This window comes from Bos indicus x Bos taurus, chromosome 22, assembly GCF_003369695.1.
Source record: "Bos indicus x Bos taurus breed Angus x Brahman F1 hybrid chromosome 22, Bos_hybrid_MaternalHap_v2.0, whole genome shotgun sequence".
NCBI classification, from domain to species: domain Eukaryota; kingdom Metazoa; phylum Chordata; class Mammalia; order Artiodactyla; family Bovidae; genus Bos; species Bos indicus x Bos taurus.
In genome coordinates this window covers 18,119,349-18,127,543 of record NC_040097.1, presented here as the reverse complement: position 1 = coordinate 18,127,543, position 8,195 = coordinate 18,119,349, and the positions used below count along the sequence as shown (strand labels likewise).

At 47.6% G+C, this 8,195-nt stretch overlaps 1 protein-coding gene across 1 annotated transcript in view; it reads left to right on the top strand.

Moving 5' to 3' along the window:
- Positions 1 to 7,130: 7,130 nt before the first annotated feature.
- FAM3D (family with sequence similarity 3 member D) overlaps positions 7,131 to 8,195 on the top strand; it is a 39,668-nt gene continuing 38,603 nt past the window's right edge. The window contains exon 1 of the mRNA XM_027523289.1: positions 7,131 to 7,318. The gene's annotated coding sequence lies outside the window, so the exon portion shown is untranslated. The remainder of the gene's footprint in view (positions 7,319 to 8,195) is intronic.

The following is an 8,195-nucleotide window of genomic DNA, read 5'->3' as shown; positions in this document are numbered from 1 at the left end:
ACCCCTCCAGGTGACACCTTGAATTTTGCTCAATGAGACCCCCGTCAGACTTCTGACCTGATTCAGCCACTCTGTCCCCTCCCCGCTGACCCAAGAGCAGCAGCCTCGCCCCGTGGACAGCTTGGCTGGCCTGCGGGTGCCCCAGGCCTCTGAGCCCCAGAACTTCTGCCCCAGCGGCCGGCTCCAGGCCTTGCATCGACAGAAAGACTTCCATGCCCACTGTTGTTGTCATTGCTGACGTGCAGAGGGACAGCAGCAGCACTACAGGAAATGAATGGAGGGTGAATTATTAATGCCCACGAAAGAAATTTCTGACCCGATTAGTATTCCATCGTTAGCTGTGTCTCTCATGCCAACACACTGATTTTATTCCACCAGCAGATCAAGGCACAGGGCGCACCTGGCCAGACTGGATTTGCTCGATTAACGAGGGTGAGGAAAACTGTAAATTGTCAGTAATGTATTGATGGCCCCGCTTGGCAGCAGTAACACTCTGCCTTTCTCCTTTCATGGCGGCGCACACCTGGCTTCCTTTTGTTATCAAGGCCCACGGTTGCTGTGAAAAACGCTGCTGATCTGATGCTGAAATGGGTACAGAGAAATCCCTGCCTGGGTCCTGTCCATTCCCTTCTCCGAGATTAGAACTGGGAAGATCGGTGTGGTGGACCTCATCTCATTGGTAAGGCTACCCTTCTGTCTGTGGGCAGCCAGGAGGCCAAACACAGCCTATATAAGCATGCACATCTGGGTACCCCTGTGGGGACACACACACACGGGCTCGTGAGTACCCAAGAAACACAGTCACACACACAGAGGGACCCACATTTGGATGCACACACATGCACACAGGCACTGATGCTCAGAGAGGCCAGGAGTGGTGTCTGCACCTCTTGGCTGTTCCCTCTGAATGAAGCATTCTAATTCAGAGACTCCCCATCTCTGGGGAAATCTTCAGATTAGTCTGCCTGCCTGCCAGGAGCACTGGGCCATTCCATGCCTGATTTAAAAAAACAAAAACCTCATTTCAGGAAATGCTGGGAGCCTCCAGGTGTTCTGGAGCCCAGGGAAGGTGCTGTTGCAGTGTTGTGGGACCCTCGTGGCTGCCTGCAGCGTTCAGAGGGCTGTGTGTGTGTGTGTGTGTTTGTGTGTGAGTGAGCCTCCTCAGCTCCCTACTTCCTAGCTGTGTCGCCATGGGCAAGCTACTTAACGTCTCTGTGCCTGTTCTTCATTTGTTGTCAGGGTGAGTTCGGATAACACGTGTGCTTATTAAATGGAGCACCTGGCAGATAGTACATACTCCGCAAATGCTGGTGCTGTTCTATTACTCCTAGTTCCACACACATCTAATTGCGCACACACACACACACACACACAAGGAGATGTCATGCTTGAAGAGGCAGTGGTCAAAAATCTGGCCTTCCAATTTAGTTGGCTGTTTGCTCCATTGTTTTGAAAGCTGCTTGGTAACCGTTTTCTCCTTTTTGCCTCATAAAACCTTATGAGGTAGGAGGGCTGGAATTCTTGGTCCTATTAAAAAAAGGAAATAAAGGTGGACAAAGGTCACCAAATGTGCCTGCAAAAACAGTTCACTGCAGTGTACTTATAACCACACAGACACACACACACTCGATCAAAAAACCCAGCAGTTGTGAAGGGTCAATGAAGACAGCACTTTGTAACACATGGTCATTAAGAAATCACATCTATACGTTTTCAGTGATGTGGGAAATGCCTTAGCTACAATGATAAGTGAGAAGAGAAGGGTGCAAACTGGATGCCCAGGAGAACTTCTATTATACAACCAAGGGGGAGGGGGAAAGCCTCCCCCAAAATATTAACATCATCCCCAAAGGAAGGCTATACTTTTTTATATAGATTTTTTTTTTGATGTGGGCTTTTTTTTAAGTCTTTAACTGGATTGGTTACAATATTGCTTCTGTTTCATGTGTTGGTTTTTTCTGGCCAGGAGGCATGTGTGATCTTAGCTTCCCGACCAGGGATCAGAGCCACAGCCCCTGCATCTTAAGGCAAAGTCTTAACCACCAGAATACCAAAGAAGCCCTGGGAAAGTTATAGTTGTCTGGTGTTTTTCCCTTTCTGCTGTTCAATGTTTTCCAGAATTTTCATGCTGGAGCTATATTCTTTTTATAATTAAGTAAGAGAAGCTGTTGAGTTGCAATTACTCCACTGAGTGCATGCATCTGGCTGGCTGAAGAGCCAGCACCCTGAGCCTGTCAACCCCGGGAGGGGTGGTGGGATGGTGGAGAGGGAAGCGGGGTGGTCACCCACAGGACGGGTAGTGACCTGGCTGCCGGGACAGCACACGGCAGCAACATTCCGCACGGAAATGAATCAGCTGACAGACGCCAGTCGCTGCCCTTTAAGCCCTCCCGCCAACCCCATATCCAGACAGGACACTGACCCCCACTCACCTGAGACACAAGAGAAGGCATCCCTGGCCCCTCTCAGGAAGGTTGGGTTCACCAATGACGTTACACCAATAAGGAGCCCGCAGAGTAATAGTTCACTGAGCATCCACTAAGGACCAGCCCTTCAAACACGCTCTCTTCTGACTTTATTCTCATAACTGACCCACGACACAGGGATTATCCCACTTCACAGAAGGGGAAACCAAGGCTTAGGAGGGGGAGGACACTCACCCAGGGGTCCAGAGGGTCCAGAGTGGAGTGGGGAACACTCAGGGCTGTTGGTCTCACGTTCTTCACCCGTGTGACAGGCCGGGCAGTGGAGAAGCCCCCGGCACATGCAGGGAGCACCACCAGTGCCGAGCCCCAGCTGATTCCTCTCTGAGCAAACAATGGGGAGAACGCCCCTTGGAGGGTGACTTCGCGATGGTTGTTAACTTCTCCAAGACACGAAGCCCGCAGGGCAGCTGCGCAGAGCCTTCCCTTCCTCCCAGAGCTCTTGTGAGGCTGCTGGGCTCAGGTTAGAGTCGGGGGTCGCAGCTCCTGGCTCTCGGGCCAGTGCTGTCTGTATTGACACCATTGCAGAGATGATCATGCACTTGCTCATTCATGAATTTCCCCATTCACTGAGAAAACCTGAACCGAGCACCTGCTGAGCACCAGGCCGTGTTCTAGCAGCAGCCCAAGGCCCCTGCCCTCGTGGGGTTCACTTTCCAGGAGAGTGAGACGAGTGAGAAGTAAACACCTATTCAGAAAATATCTTTTCAGGCTGTTTTAAATACCATAAATAAGTTTTGGACCCATGATTAATAGAATAATGACCCTGGTGTCTTAAAACCTGAAGCCTGTGGGTATGACATTTCTTACATGGCGAAAGGAAATTAAAGTTGCACATGGAATGAACGTTGCTAATCAGCTGGTCATAACAGGAGGAAATGAACCCAGAGCATCAGGTGGGCTCAGTGTATGCAAGAGGGAATTAGAAAATTACAAGATGTATCACAAGAGAACACAGTCCTGCCAATGCTTGGATTTTAGCCCAGTGAGGCCTGTGTCAGACTTCTGACCTACTTCGGAATCTGTAAGATAATAAATGTGTCTTATTTAAGGCCGCTAAGTTCATACAGTCTAATTCTGCACAAATGGGATCCGAGTGCTGGTGCAGATAGTCAGTGTTCCCTCATCCTGGAGGCCTTCCCTGCCTCCCTTCAGAAGAAAGTTTTCCTGCTTTTGCTGTCTTGGGTTATTCAATGACCTGCTTTTTCACTTTGTGAAGCAGGGACAGAGGGCTTCCCTGAGGAGGTGACATTGGAGGTCAGGTCTAAACGAGAAGGCACTCGTAGTCCGCAAAACTGACCAGGCAGTGGGGAGGAGAGGAGAGAAGGGAGGAGCAGGCCCACGGCCAGACAGCAAATCAGTTAGAACTCAGGAAAGCACGGCCTGCCCCACGGATGTGCCGCAGGGGCCCCACTTCACCTCCTGCCTCCTCAGGACCAGCTGGGCAGCCAGAACCCTGGCCGGGTGGGGCAGCAGAGGGAGAGTCCCGCCACCCGGAGGGACTGGCCCCGCTCTCCCCTCACACCACCTCCTGGGCACTCACTCGCCTTTTCCTTTGGAGCAGCTATTTGACCTTATGTCCCCAGATACTCCTGTCAAGGAGGCTGTACGTCATTTTTGGAGCAGTCAGGGTAGACGGGCATGGCAACCCACTCCAGTACTCCTGCCTGGAGAGTCCCATGGACACAGGAGACTGGTGGGCTACATCCGTGGGGTCACAAAGAGTCGGACGTGACAGAGCAACAGCAGAGTAACAGGATCCCCTGGCAGCAAACAAGTGAGGAGGCCCCCAGGGACGCCTCCTAGGGAAGAACTCAGCCTAGGGGAAGCCTGGGGTGCAGGAGTGGGAGGGGGGACACTGAGTCCCTCTCAGTGCACCTTGAGTCAGAAGTGGGGGAGAGGCAACACACCCCGCAGTGCTGGCGTCCGGCCATGGGCTGCTCCTCTGCCTCCTCCCTCCTCCTTTGACAAGCTTTATTTTTTTTTTTAATGGAGCTTAATTACTTTACAATATTGTGGTGGTTTTTGCCATACATTCACATGAATCAGCCATGGGTGTATATGTGTTCCCCATCCTGACCCTCCCTCCCACTTCCCTCCACATCCCATCCCTCAGGGTCATCCCAGTGCACCAGCCCTGAGCACCCTGTCTCATGCATTGAACCTGGACTGGCAATCTGTTTCACACATGATAATATCCATGTTTCAGTGCTATTTTCTCAAATCATCCCACCCTTGCCCTCTCTCACAGAGTCCAACAGACTGTTCTTTACATCTGTGACTCTTTTGCTGTCTCGCATATAAGGTCATCGTTACCATCTTTCTAAATTCCATATATATGCATTAATATACTGTATTGGTGTTTTTCTTTCTGACTTACTTTGCTCTGCATAATAGGCTCCAGTTTCATCCACCTCATTAGAACTGATCCAAATGCATTCTTTTCAATGGCTGAGTAATATTCCATTGTGTATATGTACCACAGCTTTCTTATCCATTTGTCTCCTGATGGACATCTAGGTTACTTCCATGTCCTGGCTATTGTAAACAGTGCTGCGATGAACGCTGGGGTACACATGTCTCTTTCAATACTGGTTTCCTCGTTTCACTAGCTTTAACTTCTAACTTGATATGCCCTGAACCAAATCCAGAATCTTTTCCCCAAGACTGCTTCCTCTCCCCATTTTCCTCATTTGTGACTGAGGGGATCCCTCTTCCATCATCTGCGCTTACTGTCTTAAGGTTGCCTTTGACCCCTTCTTCTTTGCCCCCTTGCCCCGCCCACTGTCTGGCTGTGTCCCCTCCCCCAGGTTCACCTTCTCTCAGGTTGCTCTTCAGCCCCCATCCGCAACTGGTGCAAGCATCCCCGCTGAGGACATCGTCAGCATGATTGTTAGCATGCGGTGGTTTGTTTGGAAGAATGTTGTCCTCTTGTGGGTTTGTTTGTTTGTTTGTTTTATTTTAATTTTATTGGAGAATAGTTGATTTACAGTGTTGTCTTAGGTTCAGACGTACAGTAAAGTGACTCAGTTATACATACATTCATTCTTTTTCAGGTTCTTTTCTGTATAGGTTATCACAGAATATTCAGTAGAATTCCCTGTGCTATACAGTAGGTCTTGTGGGTTATCTATCTTGTATATAGTGTGTGTGTGTGTGTGTGTGTATGTGTCTGTGTACATTCTAAGCCCCCACCACCGCACATTTCCCCTCTGGTAATCATAAGTTTACTCTCAATATCTGTAAATCTACGTCTGTTTTATAAATATGTTCATTTGTATAATTTTTAAATTAGATTCCACATGTGAGTAATATGATATTTCTCCTTGTCTGACTGACTTCACTCAGGATGACAATCTCTGGATCCATCCATGTTGCTGCAGAATTTTTTACGGCTGAGTGATATTCCATTGTACATATGTACCACATCTTTTTTATCCATCTCTCTGTCAATGGACCTTTATTTTCTTTTTGTTGCAATGGTAAATTAGATTGTTTCCTCTATTTCTCTTTCTGATCTTTCATTATTAGTGTATAGGAATGCGAGAGATTTCTGTGTGACTTTATTAAATTCACTGATGAGCTCTAGTAGCTTTCTGGTGGCATCTTTAGGATTTTCTATGTATAGTATTACGTCATCTGCAATCCTTGACAGCTTTACTTCTTTTCCTATTTGGATTCTTTTATTTTTTCCCCCCCATCTCTTTGCCATGGCTAAGACTTCCCAAACTGTGTTGAATAATAGTGTCAAGAGTAGACACTCTTATCTTATTCCTGATCTTAGAGGAAATGCCTTCAGGTTTTCACTATTGAGGATACTGTCTGCTACGGGTTTCTCATATATGGCCTTTATTATGTTGAGATAGGCTCCCTGTATGCTCACCTCCTGGGGAGTTTTTTATCATAAATTGATGTTGAACTTTGTCAGAAACTTTTCCTGCATCTATTGAGATGATCATATGTTTTTTATTCTTCAGTTTGTTAATATGGCATATCACATTGATTGGTTTGTGTATATTGAAGAATCCTTGCATGCCTGGGATAAATCCCAGTTGATCATGGTGTATGATTCATGTATTGCTGGATTCAATTTGCTAGTATTTTGTTGACGATTTTTTGCATCTATGTGCATCAGTGATATTGGCCTGTAATTTTCTTTTTTTGTGATATCTTTGTCTGGTTTTGGCATCAGGGTGATGGTGGCCTCACGGAATGAGTTTGGGAGTTTTCCTTCCTTCCTTCTGCAATTTTTTGAAAGAGTTTGAGAAGGATGGGTGTTACCTTATCTCTAAATGTTTAATAGAATTCTCCTGTGAAGCCATCTGGTCCTGAACTTTTGTTTGTTAGAAATTGTCTTTTTGTGTTTTGTCTCACTTTTTCAGGCCACAATTGCAGTATTTCATTCCTGATTAAATTGCCAAAATCACCACCCAAATCTCCGTGGAATAGATACTCACAGCGACAACCCAGCCAAGCCAGTACTCTAGGTGGCTCCTCAACCAGACCAGACTTTAGACTCTTTTCTTCCTATTGAGCCCTGAGATTAACTTCCTCTTTCCTGGTGAGATTGTTTAACAGGGCAGGGAACATTTATGGCAGGCCTCTTCAAAAGAGGGCAGAGCCTGGGCAGGGCCAGGAGGAGCTGGCCACCCAAGTTGCCTCTGAGTCACTCTGCCCTCCCTCTGGGCTGCCCGCATCTAGAGGACCCCCCACAGAGACCCCAACTCCTTCAGGCTGATCCAAGGCGGTGGTTGGCAGAGTCAGGGACCCAAGGCTCCAGCCAGGCATCTCACCTTCTGCACTGAAGCAGGGAAGAGGGAGCCGCGAGCCCTCAGGTATGTTTCCACCAAAATGGAAAGAGCTGTACTTCTGGGTCCGCATTACTGAGAGAAAGAAGCATGGAAGCAGGGTAGGTAGAAAATGAGGAGTAAAAGAGCCTGAGTGAGAGGCCTGAAAGGGGAGGAAGAAGGAAACTGCACAAGCAGAGACTTCTGAGATCAGACTCAGGAAGGTAGCAGATTTCATCTGAGGGACCAAGTCTGAGGCATGGATAGTGGACTGTGATGAGGATTCTGAAGTTAGACTCAGGCGCAGTGCAAAGGTATGCCATGATTGGTTAGTTACATCTGGGCACAAGGAGGTAGGGGACATGCAAGCCAGGGCTCTTGTTCCTTAACCACAGGGACCCCTTGATGTTTATTCATGCATGCACTCATCTGTTCCTTCAGAAGATATGTCTGACCATCAACTCGGAGCCACACAGATACTTTAAGAATGAGTGAAGAAGGAAAGAGTGTTGTTCTTTGCCCCACCTTTCATTTTTCTCTGAAGATAATTACTTGAAAAGGTGCAACAAAGTATATGGTCTTGAGAGATTTTCTAGCTGTGTAATGTCAACCTAGTCCCTTCCTTTCACTAAGCCTCAATTTTCTCATCTGTTAAATGGGAGTGATCGTTTCTGGATCTCCCCTGTTTTTCCCTGTAGTTCTCATTGTCTAGAGATAATAATGATAATCACTAAAGCAGGCTCTGTGCTAAGTACTGTCTAGGTAACAACACTTCTACTCTTCATATCACCTCTCTGAGGAAGGCATCAGTACTACTCCCACTTTTCAGATGAGGAACCAAGGCACTGAGAGATTAAACTGCTCTCTAGGGCATTGCGGCTACAAAATTTGTGCTCCCCGCCCCCACTCTGCAGCCTCAATGGTG